General features: G+C 42.3%; 1 protein-coding gene and 1 long non-coding RNA gene across 2 annotated transcripts in view; one reads left to right on the top strand and one right to left on the bottom strand.

Moving 5' to 3' along the window:
- Positions 1–16,036, top strand: part of TENM2 (teneurin transmembrane protein 2) — a 982,382-nt gene that overhangs the window by 723,862 nt on the left and 242,484 nt on the right. The window lies entirely within an intron of this gene.
- LOC113592614 (uncharacterized) lies at positions 1,796–15,743 on the bottom strand. Its single transcript, XR_008292874.1, has 4 exons — positions 15,305–15,743; positions 10,028–10,441; positions 3,418–3,490; positions 1,796–3,286 (listed from the first exon to the last, which is right to left on the bottom strand). It is a non-coding gene; the product is annotated as an uncharacterized LOC113592614 (long non-coding RNA).

Below are 16,036 nucleotides of genomic sequence, written 5' to 3'. Positions count from 1 at the left end.
AAATATGCTACATATTCACTGTATTAACAGGTTTAAACTCTAATGCATCTGCCTGTGTCTCTGAAAATGAGGCTGACTCACTGTACCCAGGCTGAAGGGTCAGATGGATGAGTTTGGCTATGGGTTTATGGATCCAGGCAGAGATGGCCAGACATCAGGGAATGTGCTTGCACCCTCCTCCCCTCTGCCCTCCCTCTGCACCATGCTGAAGTCTCCATTTCTTTTCAATGCTTTAACATCTGACTGAAGTGCATGAACTACCCTCTCAGACGCTAGGTGCCTAGAGTAAAGCATAAAACGGCATGATTACCTGGGGAATTTTAGAGTCAGCTTCCAAACTAACCAAGAGAGTTTAGGCCCCAAAGGTGTTACGTGAATTACTGAGTGGATGAGGTTCAATTTAGTAGATAATTATATCTCTGTACTTTCTTTTTGTCTTTATCCTACTTCTCACCTCTTCTGGTCTCCTTTCTGCTACAGGGTAGCAGGAGATAAGCCTCAGCCACAAAGCTGGACATCCCATTCCTATCCAGTTTTTGACCCTAAGCAATGGTGCAGGTCTTTAGGGACTCCTAAATCAGTAACCATTTTCCAAGCCCAGTTGGGTTAAGACAGATGTCAGATCTCTGCCTTCTCCACTTCAGCCCACGACAGGAATATCATGATGGTCTCATAAACCCACCACTGGAGCCTTTGGAGTCCTCCTGCAGCTTCCCCAAGGAGGGAGATCAGGGATCAGATATCACATTTGCATGATGATTAAATGTGGGATGCATACCCAACAAGCCCATAGTTCAATCATAAATGGGGAGAATTACTTTAAATGGCACTCAAATTTAGTCGACTTATCAGCTGGTTAGAATAATCACAGGACAATAAGGCATTATTGTCTAAGAGCATTACTGTAGATGACAACTTTCTGAAAGCCTCTTTAAAATAGAAAGGAACCTGCTTTTAGGACTCAAAAATTGGTTGAGAGTTGTAAGACATCCAGGAGAAGTTTAAAGTGGAGTTGGGAACAGAGTGAACAGGCTCTTAACCATGGGTAAAATTGTAAGAGAACATCTTACACTATTCTTGCAAACCAACTTGTCATTTCTCAAGTGTATAATGAAATAATGTGTATGAATATTTTCATGCAGAACAGCCTTTCTTCCAAGTTTTGCCCTCTTCAGTGCTTCGTGGTACATACAACAGAGTCTTTTAGAACAGTGTTTTACAATCTCAAGACCAAGGGCTCCCAAAAAGATCCTGAGAGAAGTGTAAATGAATAGCAACTATCTCTAAGGCTGCATTTTTATAAGTAAATGATGAAGGATAAGGATGTTCATGGGGAAGAACCCTTGAAAAATCATTAGGAATAGTAGAGAATGAAAGTAAAATGCACATAATCCTACGCCAATTAGCAGATCTTTTATAGTCTGGGTATGTGAGATGAGCTGAGGGTAAATAGTACTGCCTGTGTATGGGAGGAATGGCTTTCTGTATTCAAGTCAGGGTCCTGGCTAGAAAACAGGAATGAGGCTCCTTCTTGGGTTCCACTTCCTTTTTATAACTGCTCCCCCTATGATTTTTTTTTTTTAGCTTTAAAAGCGCTTTGTGTGAAAAGGATGGATTGGAACCCACTAGGTCTTTTTACAGAATATCAAATATTTTACCCATTAAGAGACTCAATTTGAAAAGGTCCTTGGCACAGATTAATGAAATAGTCCAAATATTATTCCTTCTTGTTCTGCAGTCTCAGTGGAGTAATAACTGGTCACCTGGACCTTTGCTCATTAATGAGGTGGTCAGGGCTCAAAGATGTGCACAATTTTTTTCTTTCTTCTTTTACTACTTTTTACACTGTGCGGGGTTATAGTGCATTGGGGGCCACTTGCTTATCGACCCCAGTAACATTCACCCAGGGAGACTCTTTTTCACTCTTTTGCTCTTTGCTCTAACTCAGTGCACCCCCACCACATCCCTAGGAACATTTGACAGTGTCTAGAAGACATTTTTAGTTGTCATAGTTGGGGAACACTACTGGCATCTAGTAAGTAGGGGGCCAGAGATACTGCTAAGCATCCTATAATGCATAGCACTGCCCCCCACAACGAAGAATCATCCAACCCAGAATGTCATTAGTGCCAAGACTGAGAAATCTTGTTATCCTTGATTTATAATTATGTCTTTAGGTATATATTTTTTCTTCTTTTACCACCAAAATGAAAATGAAGTCTCTGACCCCTGTATTGCCAAGTGTGGGTCAGCTTTGACTCTGTGTTGCTTATTCCTCTTGAGCCTGTCTTTTCATGCCCAAAGTCCTCAATCCCCTTCATGGAGGCAAGCTGTGGTGCTAAGTTCTGAAAAGTTATTTAACTAAACTGGTCAAATTTGTGCTGTGAAAAGAGGGTTCACCTGAAGATCTGTAATGACAAGTACCCCTGAATGTAAATCTTTCCCAAAGGACAATGAAGTCAGCCATTTATTAAGGACATACCATATATAGGAACTTCACATTTCATGTCTGATCCAATCTTCCCAATGACTTAACTTTTCTATTGATAATTAAGGAAGGAGATTCAGAGAGGTTGAGTAACTTGCCCACAGTTACACACTGGTCAGTAGTTGGGATTTGGAATTTAAACATGGGTCCATTCAACTCCCAAGTCCACATCCTCACCCATATGTTTACTGACATCAACCTAAAATTATGTGCCTGGTGACTTTAACTTCATGTGTTTCCATACCCCCAGAAGTCCTTGCAACTACTCTTAATGATAGTGCTCCCAAGAAAAGAGAAAAGAGAGTCCCTCTGGCCATGCAAACTCTGGTCAGCTGCACCTTACCTTTGTCCTGACAGCAGAAAGATGACACATTCCCTAACCAGTTGTCCATGTCAGGGCATGCAGGAAGACCAAAATAGGCAGAAAGAAGTGGAAGATAAATGAAATGTACTTCAAAACTGAAACTCACAAGGAGGGCCCAAAGTCCTTTTCTGGATGGCCAGTCAAGACAGCACTTCAATGAGGGAGGCATTCAGCTACAAGTTATCATAAACTAACAACCATAAGAATGCTAACAGTGGTTTACAAAACTGCAAGGCTCTATATTCCTTACATAGCTAGCTGGATATCCAAGGTTTACAGAAACTGGCACTGATGATGCTGCTCGGTGATGACATCCATGGCATGAACTCTTCCTTTTTCTCTGCTTTGCCCCTCTTGGTGCTTTAGGGTTTTTTACCCCTTGGTTTTGCTGCCTCATTGTAGCAAGATAGCTGTTGCAGCTCCAGGCATCATATCTACCTTCATGGGGGGAAGAAAGAGGGGAGAAAGATTCAAGATCTCTGTCCCTTTTATCTGGAAAAGCCTGAATTATCCCCCTGCCCCATCGTATGTACACACACACACACCCACCCCAACCAAACTTTACTTATATCTTGTCAGAATTGTGTCACGTGGCTGTCCCTTGCTCCAAAGGAAGCTAGGAAAACTTTTCTAGACTCCTTGGAAACGAGAGAAGGGGAAAAGAAAAGGTTGAAATTGTCTGATAAATCCAAAAACTAACAGTGTCTTTTTATAGTGATTTTTACACTCAAGTTTCTACTTTTCTGAAAATAGATACAACAGCTCTTCTAAGATATCTCTTTTATAGACATGTCCACTGTGGTACTCTGAAAGAGGGTGTGTTGGTTTGCTAGAACTGGCATAACAAAGTACCACTAAATGAATGGTTTGTGACAAAAGTTTATTATCTTGCCCTTCTGGAGCCTAGAAGTCAAAGACTAAAGAGTCAGGTGAGCCATGCATGTCTGAGCCTGGTTCATCCCAGGTCTCACTCCCAGCTTCCAGCAGTTCCTTGGCCATGACAGCACAGCTCCAGTCTTTACATGGCATTCTCTCTGTGTGCATGTCTGTCTCTGTGCCTAAATTTTCCTTTTTCATAAGGACACCAGTCATAGATTAGATCAAGCTCCACCCTAATGAGCTCATCTTAACTTGATCATCTACAAAGATCCACTTCCAGATAAGGTCACATTCACAGATACTGGCAATTAGGACTTCAACACCTTTGGTGGGGGAAGCACAACTCAACCTATAACACAGGATTTCTCTGAATTCTTCATAGTCTCTTAGCAGTAATGATGATAGGTGGTATTTTAGAGCAGTTACTGTATGCTAAGCAGTTCATATGGATATTCTCATTTAATGGTACCACTCGCACATAAGATCAGGACTATCATTATTTCTATCTCCTCCCATTTATCTGTTGACTATAAGGACTTCACCACAGCCATTTACATACCTCGTATGCCATGTATCTTGCTCATAAATGCTAAATAAGGCCAGACAAGTTGATTTAAAAAAGCTTTAAAAAAAAGTTGGTTTGTGTGTTTTTTTTTGTTCTCAGAAGCTTTCTTTGCTGCCTTAGAAACACAAATAAAACACTTCATTCCATGCGCTGGACGTGATGGGCTCCTCTTATTCAGATGCAGAACCATCTGCGCAAAATACTTCATCAAATTCATCAAAAGTTCACTCAAAAGATGAAATCGCCCTTTGGTGGAACAGTGCCCAAGCTGAAGGCAAATGATATATAGAAACCCAAATGTGACACTTTCGAGGCACAAGCAGGCACTGGGATCCTGCCCCCAACTCCTGCCCAGGCTCATGGGTGACTATGGTTCTGCTCTGGCAACCCAGGGAAGAGGAGGGAGAGGAGGAAATGGGGCTGTTGACAACCATGCAGTTCAGGAGGCAGCAGTGCTGTCTGTCCTGGTGCATAATGTCCTGCTGGCCCTTATCAGCCATCAGGAAGCTGGCATTGATCTGTATGGTCTGGTGCCACTTCCCCCAGCTTTACACACATTGCTTTGGCTAAACAGCACCGTAACCGATCCTTCTCACCATAAAACAGCCTTAGTAGCCACTTACAATTGTCCAGGGTTTTGCTGTCATCCTCCCCCCATAACAGGACCACAAATGGAAAAAAAGGCTGCTTCCTCATCCATATAATACTGGGGACTTCATGGGAAATTTGGCTTTTTTAAAGGCAATCACAACAGTTTCTCCTTTCCTCCAGACTAGGGGCAGAGAGTGCAAGAAATGATAGTGAAAAGCAAGTAATATTTTATGTTTCTGTGGCACCTCATGGTTTAATGTGGTGGACAGGCATATGAGGCAGGCTCAGGGAAAGGACTTGTCCAAGGCACACAGCTAGTAAGTGACCACCGTGCAGCGGGTACCCAGGTAGTCGGTGTCCAAATACTGTTCTCCTTCCACAGTGACATTGAGCACTGCCGCAGAAAGCTGTCATGCAGTGCTTCTGATCTGAGCTGACAGAAACTTCTCAAATCAGAAAGGGAAAGAATTCTGAATGGAGGACTAAAGCACCTATCCCAGGTGCTGTGCCTCAGGGAGAAGCTGATGCAGGAGATGATGTTACTCTAAGTGACCTCTCCTGGGTGGCTTCCTTTAGTTTGGGCTTTGTCCACTCCACAGTTTTTCCTTTTTTGTGATGGGTGTGTCTAGCTCCTTCTCTGACTCAGCAAACAGCCCTGAGAAAAAGATCTTTCTCATTCTGATTCCTGAGGATAAAATCTCTCTCAAATCCAAATAGAAAGAAAAACTATGGAAGGAAGCTAAAGTTATAGCAGCTAGCATTTCATGAGCACTAAAGATGGGTGCTTCAGGTTGAAGGCTTTGATTGGATAGCTTATTTAATTCCCCTCTTATTGGTAGAGGTGAGAAGAATTGTCCCCATTTAACAGATGGTAAAGCTAAGCCTTAGAAATTTTAAGTAATGTGCCCAATGTTGTACAGCTGAGGAGAAGCAGCATGAACAAGAGGCCTGTATTCTGTTCCTTCCTCTACTGTTAACTTGCAGTGTAACCATGGACAAGGATTTACCTTCCTAGGTCCTCAGATTCCCCATCAAAACAATCATAGCATTGACATAGCACTCACTATGTGCAGGTCGCCAGGCTTTGCCTACACCATCTCATTTCATCCCCAGAACTGTGGGGATTGTACTATTTTTATCTCAATTTCATAGATAAGGAAACAAAGGTTCAGAGATGTCAAGTGACTTGTCCACAGTCCCAGAGCCAGGAATTGCATAAGCAAAGCATACATGCACTCAAACATTTGCTCTATGACCATAGGTAATCCTCAAGGTACTTGAGCTCTAAATTTCTATCAATCCATTATTTTATCTGAGTTATTAACATTGATATGTACCTTTCTTCCCAAGTGTAGCAGGTCTATAGTGAGTTTTTGTGGTATTTCAAGGAACAAGCACTATCTTTATTTTATTTCCACTTTACAGATGAATAAATTGAGGTTCAAGTCAAATAAGTTGCTTTAAGTAATACAATCAGTGATAAGCAGGAGTGTCTTCAAAGTCAGACCTCCTGAATTCCAGTTCCATGTTAATCTAGATGCTGTGGACTTGACACTCAGCAACTGTGTTTACTGCTTCCTAATCTCTTGAGCATCCCCCAAGCGTCTTAGCAGGACATGAAAAAAGCAGGTTGTTTAGTGGCTAACAGCAGATATTCTGGAATCAGAATAGGGCTAGAATCCCTACTCTTCCAGTTACCACCTATATGACTTTGAGCAAATTACTTAACTTCTCTGAGATAGTTTTGTTCTCTGTAAAATTGTAATAGTAAATGCATCTACCTCCAAGAGTAGCTACAAAGATGAAGTCAGGTGTTTCATGCACAGCTTTTGGCATAGCGGTTGGTATAAAGTAAGCGCCAAGTAATTGTTACAAGGGATTAGAGTGCACCTTCTAGGGTTACCAGACTGAGCCAGCCCAGCACTACCCGACATTGCCTGGGGCTCCTTCTCCTAGCAGGCACCCTGCTAATGCTCCGTACACCTGCCTTGAGCCTAAATGCTCAAGGTACCATTAGGCAGCTGCTTCTTCTGCCCTCAGGATTTCTTTGCTCCTTTTGTCCTGACCCAGCTAGAGGGACCTCTAAAGGAAAAGGAGTGGAGACAGTTCATGATTAATTTTAGAAGCAGGAGACTGAGGTGGAAAGAATGTGGATTTGGATCTGTTAAGGCTTGGATTCAAATTTGGATATTGTTTAAAATCCCCCTCAGTATCAGATTATCATTCTAAAACAAGGATAACAATGCCCATTCCTGCAGAATTATTAAGACTAAACAAGAGGATGGCTGTAGAGTGCACTGAATGAAATAAGAAAATGGCCGTCAGTTTTAGATTAGCCAACCCTTTTGCAGTGGTCAAGTTGTGGTGGGCCAGTTAGAAGTGATCTGAGCTCTGCAAATGTTCTCTGCTCATTTATTTGCCATTGTTTGTATTCTGAACTTTTGTCACTCTACCTGTGACTGTTGGGTCTCTTATAGCGTGCGACTAGCAAATTGCTTTTGAATGACATGTAGCTATTTAATTTTTATTGGTTAGAGAATTTTTATTGATTATTGACTATTGATTGTTATCACAAGGAAAGCAGCATTCCCAACAGGATGGTCACAAGCACCCAGCCCAGGGTTGGAGCCTCTAAACCATCGGTAGGTTCACCTTCCTAAGAATCAAGAGGCTCCACTGGCTTAATGATTACTCTGATTATTTTCTCAGTTATGGGTATTTGAGAAAGAAGCTCTGTCTTTGAAGCAGAGGATGGCTTCAAAGTTTATCATGCCATTTTTGCCATTCATTGTTGATGTTGAGTGAATCCTCTCCTGTCACTTTCTTCCGCTCATGTTAGCTTTCCTTATTCCTTCTCCATCTTTCCATCTTGTTCTGTCTAATCTCCCTCTTCTTGAATTTCTTCCTCATCTACCTCTCACTTGCTAGCCACAACTCTCCCACTGGTGGGTTATGGAAGACCTGTCTTTATTTAGCTTAAACTGTCTCTTCTGCCTTTTGGAGAAATTAACTGCCTACCAGCATCTTGGAATTGTTTGTAACGTTCACAGGAAGTAATACAAGTTCAATGCTTTTAAAATTCTACTTACTATGGAAATACAAGAATTACTAGTCTTTCTCTCTTTTTCTTTCTTCCTATTCCTCTTCTGCTCCCAGCATTAAGTCTTATTTCTTCTCTTTCTCAATTTATCCAGCTCGCATAATTTGCCTTTTCATTTTGTGAATGGAGATAATTTGTGAATAGAAATTACTTCCAAATGTTTCAAAAATATTTTCTAAGCATTTGCTTTAACATGGTCTTGTGAGCTTTTTTTCCTCTTTCTTTTTTTCATAAAGAAATAAGTGTTTCCAGGAAAACAGAGCCTGGAGGAAAAAAGGATCAGATTGCCCTGTATTCTTGGGTCTCTTTCATTGATTACAACTTTGGGTCCCTGATCCCTAGAGTAACTTCAGATATGGACTTTCTCACCCTTGGTGGGAGTGGGGGGCAGTTTTATTTGGACTGCTGTCCCAGAACTCCCAGAAAGGAATTGTATGGAGGGAGGAGAAGAGAGTTGTGAAAATAGAGCTAGTCGAGCAGCTGAGGGCTTTTCAGGTGAGAGAACCTCCATGTCAGTGTTTTACTTTTAAGCCTCATTCCCAAGCTTGAGTGGATTCGAGACTACCTCCTGAGAACTGACTCTGCCCTTGATCCATTCAATCAGCAGCCATTTACTGAATCTTTCCTCCTAAGTGCTGAGACCCCAGCAAAGCAGAGATGAGTAACCAAAGTCCCTGCTCTCCAGAAGGTCCTCATCACACAAGGAGGAAAAACAGGTGTGCAAACAATCAGTGATACACAAAACTAAGGGTACCATACTGTGCTCTGTACTAAGTGAGTGGGGAAAGGAAAAGGATGACTTTATCTGAAGCTTTCAAGTACATCAGAGAGGAGGTGCTATTTGACTTCTACCTGGAAAGGTGCACAGGAGTTTGGTGGGAGATAAGGTGGGAGAAGTCCATTTCAGGAATAAAGAACACAGTGATTAAAGCCTAGGAAAGTATGGTGTTGTAGTGAACCACATATCATTAACACTGAACCAAAAAAATATAGGATGCTGAGGTATTAATGGAGACAGGACTAGAAAGAAGAGACAAAAGAAAAAGAGCCTGTTTGGATTTGATTCTGAAGTGATGTGCAAGGTGCTGAGAATTCTGAATAAGGGAAGCACAGAAGCAGTCTGGCAGCCCTATGCAGAATGAAGTGAGTGGGTCAAGACCAGAGGTAGGAAGAGACCAGAGGTAGGTGGCCATTTCAAAGCCCAGAAAGCAGAGAATGTGGATGGAACAAGGACAGAAGCAGGGAAGCCCAAGAGTAGCACAGTTATGAGAGAGATATCTTGGAGGTTGAATGTCCAGGTTTGGTCACCAAATCTTGTAGGAATGTATTTCCTAAGTTATTTTCACATGTGTAATGGAAAAGTTAAGACAGTAGAATTAGATTTAGTAGCGTTCCTGTCTTGTCACTGAATGATGTTTGAAGGACAATAGTTGTTAGGGGAAAGAAAATGCTTAACAAACATCCACTTTTCCTCTTCCCTGGAAACGACATGTTTCACCTACCCAGTGATCTCATTGCCTAAGTATAAGGAACAGTCACAGTACAGGTGATCTGAGCTGGGCTTCATTTAGAGAGGGGCAGGGATTTCTACTTATGTGACAATTACATACTGGGTTCTCTGAGGATTAGGATCCATACTGGGCTGGGTTGAGAGGGGCCAGGGATTAGATTGTTAGGATTAACATTCAGTATCAGATGTGGGAGATAATGTTGAGGATATAGATAAAGTTGATTTCGACCTTGACCCACACAAATACACACTAACCACTTAGCTACAAAAGACAGGGCTGAGGGTTATAAGGTGATCCCCAAGACGTCTTTAATGGGTGTTTGGAGTCTCTCATTTTCCAGAGATAAGTAAGAGAGAAGGATTCTCAACCCTCCTTCAGAAGGCAAAGGCACAAGCCCCATTCTTAGAGGAAAGGTCTTGGAATAGTGTCTGACTCCTGCTCTCCTTTTCTTCCTGTGAACATTAATTTTATGCTTTTGCAAAGTAGGAGGGAAGAGGACATTTTTCAATCACAGCATGTTTGACCTTACCTGGTTATCCCTATTTTCATATGTTTCTGGCAGTAGTGTTTTGCTTTGTTTTCTTGACAAGAGCTGCCTGCCCCTGACAGCCACTTCATTTCAGCAGCTTGGGTAGTAGATCCTGAAAACGATGGCCACTTCCACCTTAAGGTGTGTCTTTCAGTGATTGTGGTGGGGTAGGACGGAACTTCTACCAGACGGCTTCCCAAACTGAAATGTTGGCTTTTCTGAACTTCAGAAGTTGCTAAGATACTGTGTGTCTTTGGACACCATCCAGGCTGTTTCCTTCCATGCTCACAGCTTTGACGGAATATTTCCTCTCCCTGATATCGTTACAGAGGTGACATGCCAAACCAAAGTTAGAACTGTTACAAGACGTTTCTTTGAGTGCAGTTTTCCTGGGTCGCCCATTCATCTGCTGTGCTGGAAGAAAAAAGTAAAAATCAAAAAAGCTCTATTAAATAGATATGCCAAGTAACGAGGAAAAACAGAAAAGTTTCTTCAACTTTTATATGCTCAGAATTGTCTCACAAGCATATTTTTGTTCTTTTCCTCTATTTAAAAATTGATAACCTAGAAATAAAATCGAGAGAGGGCCAGAAATGGTTTGTGGCACAAAAGTGGCACCTACTGGTAAGCATTGGCTGAAATCTGAAGTTTAGATTTGTGCATGACCTTGACCAAAGTTATATCCTCCTGAGAAGCCTTCCTAATGATTTTCCATGTCTGGAAGGGCAAACCCTCTTTAGATGTATAAATATTAAAAAGCACTTCTTAGGCATGAGGGCACTGGTTTCAGGGCTACAGAATGACTTTTTCAGCTCGTAATTAAAAACATCTCCTGGATAACTAACCAGCAGCACTGTTTGCCCAAAGGAGCAAATGATTTAAAACTGGCTGGGTTGTACAATGAAAGGGGTGTGACCTGTGGGTATCTGTTCTTACCTCTGGTTTCTAGAAGCATCTACCCAGCTCCCCCAGCCTCCTCCAGCCATTGGGTTCTTGACATCCACAGCCTTCCTTTACTTCGATCTTTGGGATTTTTACTTTATCCTGGTGCTATTTATTTTACGTTTTCATTTCTATGTATTTACTCTGTATCTAAATCTATAGAACTAGTCCTTAAAGGAAAACCATGGCTCCCTCATTTACAGCATACACTTGAGGTTTGTAAGTTTGACTGCATTGAGCAGACAAAATAATCACTTTTGAAGGACTATCAAATTTTTCAAAACTGGGACTTCTACATATTTGAATATTTTCCTGTTTAAGAGGCAGACTCCATGGAAGGATGCAAAGGGAACATACATTATCAGGTACAAAGATTTGTGATTTGTCCAGTTGGATACATGCAAAGGAAGAGCTTGACATCTACCCCTTCCAAATGGTAACAGGCTTTTCTTTTCATTCTCTCCTTTCATCTTTAAAACAATCCTGTGTCACAGGTACTACTGTTAAAGACATTTTATAGTTGAGAAACTGAAGCCTAGAGGTTATTTGTCCACTGCTATATGGCAATTAAATGGTGGCCATATTAGGAGCCTTTCTGACTCTAAAATCCTTATTGTACCCATGGTGACATAAGATGACAACTTTGTTCGTTCATTCATCCATTCATTCCACGAATATCCATTAAGTACGTACTAACAGCCAGGCACTGTGCTGGCAGCTGGGTGCGTTGCTGAGGAAGAACGAACAGGCGCCCCACTCCTATGAAGCTGACTGTAGTGTCACTCAGAGTCTTCATGTCCCAATTTGCTCTTTGCTCTCAGGTTTTGTCGGGTTTTTTTTAACCCCTGAGGGGAGGAGTTGACAGATTGTGAACACCAGTAGTTATTGAATTGGTCTTGTCCCAAGGCTGCTTAAAAACAGTTTTCAGTGAATGCCAAGCCCTGAATGTCTCCCACGTCCTACTGAAAGAATTAAGAGCAGGTTCTATCTCAAATGTCGAGCCACCATCGGTCCTGAGATGCTGTGTTGGGCTTTTTCTCAGGAAGCACTTTTTTCTCCATAGCTCTTCAGTCTTCTACCATGAGGGTTGAGTTTTGTTTTGTGCATTTAAAAGCTGTGGCTCCTAGGCATGGGTGTAGCAGGATTAGAAAGGAATGGCGGGGGTGAGGGAAGACAGATTTTTGAAGCTGCTAGAAAGATTCCCCAAGATGAAGAGTTCCCGGCATCTCTTCGGTTGCTCTTAGAGCATGGATAGGGTTTCTTTGTTTTTCTTTTCAATCTTGAAGGGCGAGGCATGGGCACAGCTTGACCTTGGAGTTGCCTCTGCCCTACTTCTGCACACTTTCTCTGTCCAACAACGCTACATGTGCCAACTTCCGTGTCCTGGACCCTTCTGCATCCTGTTAGAACCTCTACTGTACTCCTCCATCTTTCTTCAGTCAGTGGACAAAGTTTGCCTGCCCACCCCGGCCTAAGCAGTGAGGGACCTGGACCCAGATTAGCGGAACAGCTTTCACTGCTGTCAGCATGGGACCTAATAGAGTTGGTAGAGAGGGTTCTTTAGAGGCGCTGGTCCTGACAAGGAAAGCTTCTGTAATCTTGCCTTTGTTTAGAAATATGAACTTCGAAACCCTACTGCAGAGAGTGTCAGCAGCCACGCTGATCCGAGGCCTTGGGCAAATTCATTTGAATTGCTTTGAAATTGGATATTCAAAATTCAATAAAAATAAGCCAGCCTGATGGTACAGCTGCAGCATTGCACCCATCCAGCTGGGTAAGCCGCAACGATTTCCAGGCCTCGGTCTAGCAAAGCCCGAGTGAGATGGGGAGATACGCGCCCCGAGCTGCCAGAGGACTCTTCCTGGCAGGCCAGCCGGCCCACGGCTCCCTGCCAGCCCACTCGAGGGGCGGGGCTGGCTTTGGCACGCATCAGCCCCTCTCTCTGGCCTGCCCAGGCAGGGACACCATACCTGCCTCAGTCGTGGCCAGGGTCCAGGAGGAGGGAATTCCTCAAGGGCAAATGGATGGGGTGTCGGAAAAACAATAAAATCACAACACTCCAGTTGTTTGGAGAGAGTATGGACTTCCCAAATACTCTGCCGCAGATCCAGGGCCATCAGACACATAGGCGGGTTTAATTAAATTGTATGCAGATGTAGACAAACACCGTAATTTGCCCTTGAGCAAATGCTACTGCTTTTGCCTGTTAATGGGAACTTGACCTCCTGGATGGTGCTTTTCCTACCTACTCTGGAAGGCCCCTCTTCATCATTGCCCATTTGGAAAGGCTATTTATTCTCACTTTCCCCTAAGACTGAAGCTGTTTGATCTCCCTGCTTCAAGATAAGGTATCACAATTGTGAATAAAAACTGGGAAATGCCTATTAGACATACATATACAGAAGGATATATATATATGTGTGTGTGTGTGGACATGTACATACATATATGTACATGCACATTTATATGCATTTATGTATACATATACCTATACGTTTATAGATAGACCAACCTATGAGAAGAATTCATATGTAAAAAGTGTGTCTTGTTACCCCTAAGAAACCCTGCTCAGTTTTCACAATTGGACCCATCATACTACCATGCATGAGTACAGCCTCCTTTTTGGGTTGAAATCAGTGCGTGTATGAAGCGCCTTGAGACAGATTCCAAGAGAAATATATCCGTTAACCTTCTGATTGTCGCACTGTGCCACCCACAGTACCATACCTAAAGAGGGGTAATTGGAGCGCCTGCTTGCAGGGACATTGTTAGCGGCCCACTCTATTGGCCTGCGTTATATATTGCCAACCACTCAAGGGCCAGCCGTGAAATTTAATTTGGAGTTTTACAGACACATTCTGAATCCGAAATCTCAATAATAACTTTCCCTTTGCTCAGCCTTTTAACTGTGAAATTCAGTTGGGGAGTTTCGAAGCAGCAGGTAATGTCACAGCACTCCAGAGGGATTTTGCCAGAATTCTACTAAAGTGCTTGCAAGTGTCATTTCCATATTTAACTAATTTCAGTTTTTAATTAGCTCCATGTGAAAAATGAGAGTTCACGCTGAGCTCCTCTGTCAGCACAGACGCTTGTTTCCTTTCTAGGATCTCAGGACAATTAAGAAAAAAATAGTTGATGCTACAGTAAGTGTGATCATGCATAGCTCTCTCAAGCCATAATGTTGTTCATTGACAGTGAGAGAGTGGCACCGGCCGGCCTGCTTGCCAAACTGAGAAAGAGCAGTTTGAAAAAGGGGTTTTTGGATGCAGATCTGTGGATCCCAGGATCTGAATGGTTTTTTAACTGCAGGCAGTGTATGCTCGTTCCTGCATTTTCCAAGATGACCACAGATTAGTTTTTGAGAGAACACTGTATGTAATAGGTAACTGCAAAAATGGTGTTCCTGTGGGACACAGGTGTCCCCGGTGCCACCTGTGTGCTAAACTCCTGCATCCAGGTACCTTTAAGGTCATTCAGTTTCAGATTCTTAAGGCTCTTGGCATACGAAAGTAACTTCTGTATGATTAAGTTTCAAAATGCAGTTCAGACATGGAAATTTGTTAATCCTACATTCAAAGTGTAAATTTACCACTTGGGACCAACATGCAAATGAAAAACTACATACTCTTCAAAAAAAATGTATTGAGAGGTTCTGTTTTGCATAAACTGAAAAATATTTGATGTGATCAGGTTTCTGAAACAATTTCAAGGAAGCCAAACAAAAGCAGGCCCTGCATTTCATTTGCATAGCATCCATGCTAATGGCATTATTTGTTTAAAAGAGGAGATTCATTAAAAGTTTTGAAAATGATTAAAGTAGAAAAGTGTTTGATACTTGTCTTTAGTAGCAGTTCCTGGAAATTAGTTTGGAAAGTAGAATCTTTCTTTCTCTTTTTTTGTGTTTTTGTACATTCCCTGTGTTTTGGTGTTAGATAATTGTTCCTTTGGATAGTGGACATCGACAGATGATGCAATAGTGAGAACACTAGGTATCTCCAACAGGAATTGAAAATTGGAATCGATGTGGTAAAAAGAAGCCCCAAGTATTGGGTGTATGTGGTTTGATTGGGGAGCAGAGTAGAATATGGGTAGATTTTTCTTCCATGTTCTCTTGTCTACTGACTAGGCTTGAGTTACAAAGAGCAAACATATTTGTAGATCAAGTAGGCTGCCTTTTTGGTATAGATTTAGAGAAGCACATGTCCTGTGGAATGGCAGAAACTCCACCATTCAAGATTTGCTTGTATAAATCACACATGAAAAGATGGAGGCAAAGTTCTGAACGTGAAGAGACCACCCATAAGTTAACGTAACTCCCACAATGAGTAGCATTACCCGGCAAGAAGGGCTTAATTTGCCAGTGGGTCTTGAGGTTGGGATTTGATCTCCCTGTTTGAGACAGCTGCCATCTCAGCTCAGAAGGTATAATCCTCCCCTCCCCAGGCTGTGCTGGGAGTGGATGAGTGACCTGAGGAAAAAACAACAACTTCTAAATCAGAGTGATCTGTTCAGTGATCTGGGGAATGATTGCAGTTTGGATCTTTTCTATTTCTTTGTTCTTTTCAAGGTGTGAAATTAGGCGGGCCTCTTCTGGGTCTGGGGGGCGGGGGGAGGGGTAGCTACACTAACAAGGAACTTTGTCCTTACATCAGGAGGCTTGGCCTACAGTTCCTTTGAATGTTGAGGGCCACTCTGAAAGCGCAAATAGCACTCAGAAGTGGTGTCCCCCTAAACATTTATCCACTGGCATGGGAATCAACAGTCAGCAATCCCAGAACAGGGAGTTCATGTCATAGAACTGTAAGAATGACACACATTCTGGAGGGTGGAATCAGAGTGAGCAGCAGAGGATCTAGAAGGTCACAGACTTGAGTCAGAAGGAGAAATGCAGAAATGGACAGTACTTTTTGAGAATTTTATGTGAATTCTGGGCCTGACAACTAAGGGTCAGACCACAGTTTTGTCACCAAGCACTTTAATCTTAGGGTACTAGTCATCCACTTATTCATGTATTTACAAAACAATTGTTTTCTGGTACAAGGTAAGAGAACAGGCTCCAGAATTTGG

This window comes from Acinonyx jubatus, chromosome A1 (assembly GCF_027475565.1).
Source record: "Acinonyx jubatus isolate Ajub_Pintada_27869175 chromosome A1, VMU_Ajub_asm_v1.0, whole genome shotgun sequence".
In the NCBI taxonomy this organism is placed as follows: domain Eukaryota; kingdom Metazoa; phylum Chordata; class Mammalia; order Carnivora; family Felidae; genus Acinonyx; species Acinonyx jubatus.
The sequence above is the reverse complement of the archived record's forward strand: the minus strand, read 5'-3'. Positions and strand labels throughout refer to the sequence as shown.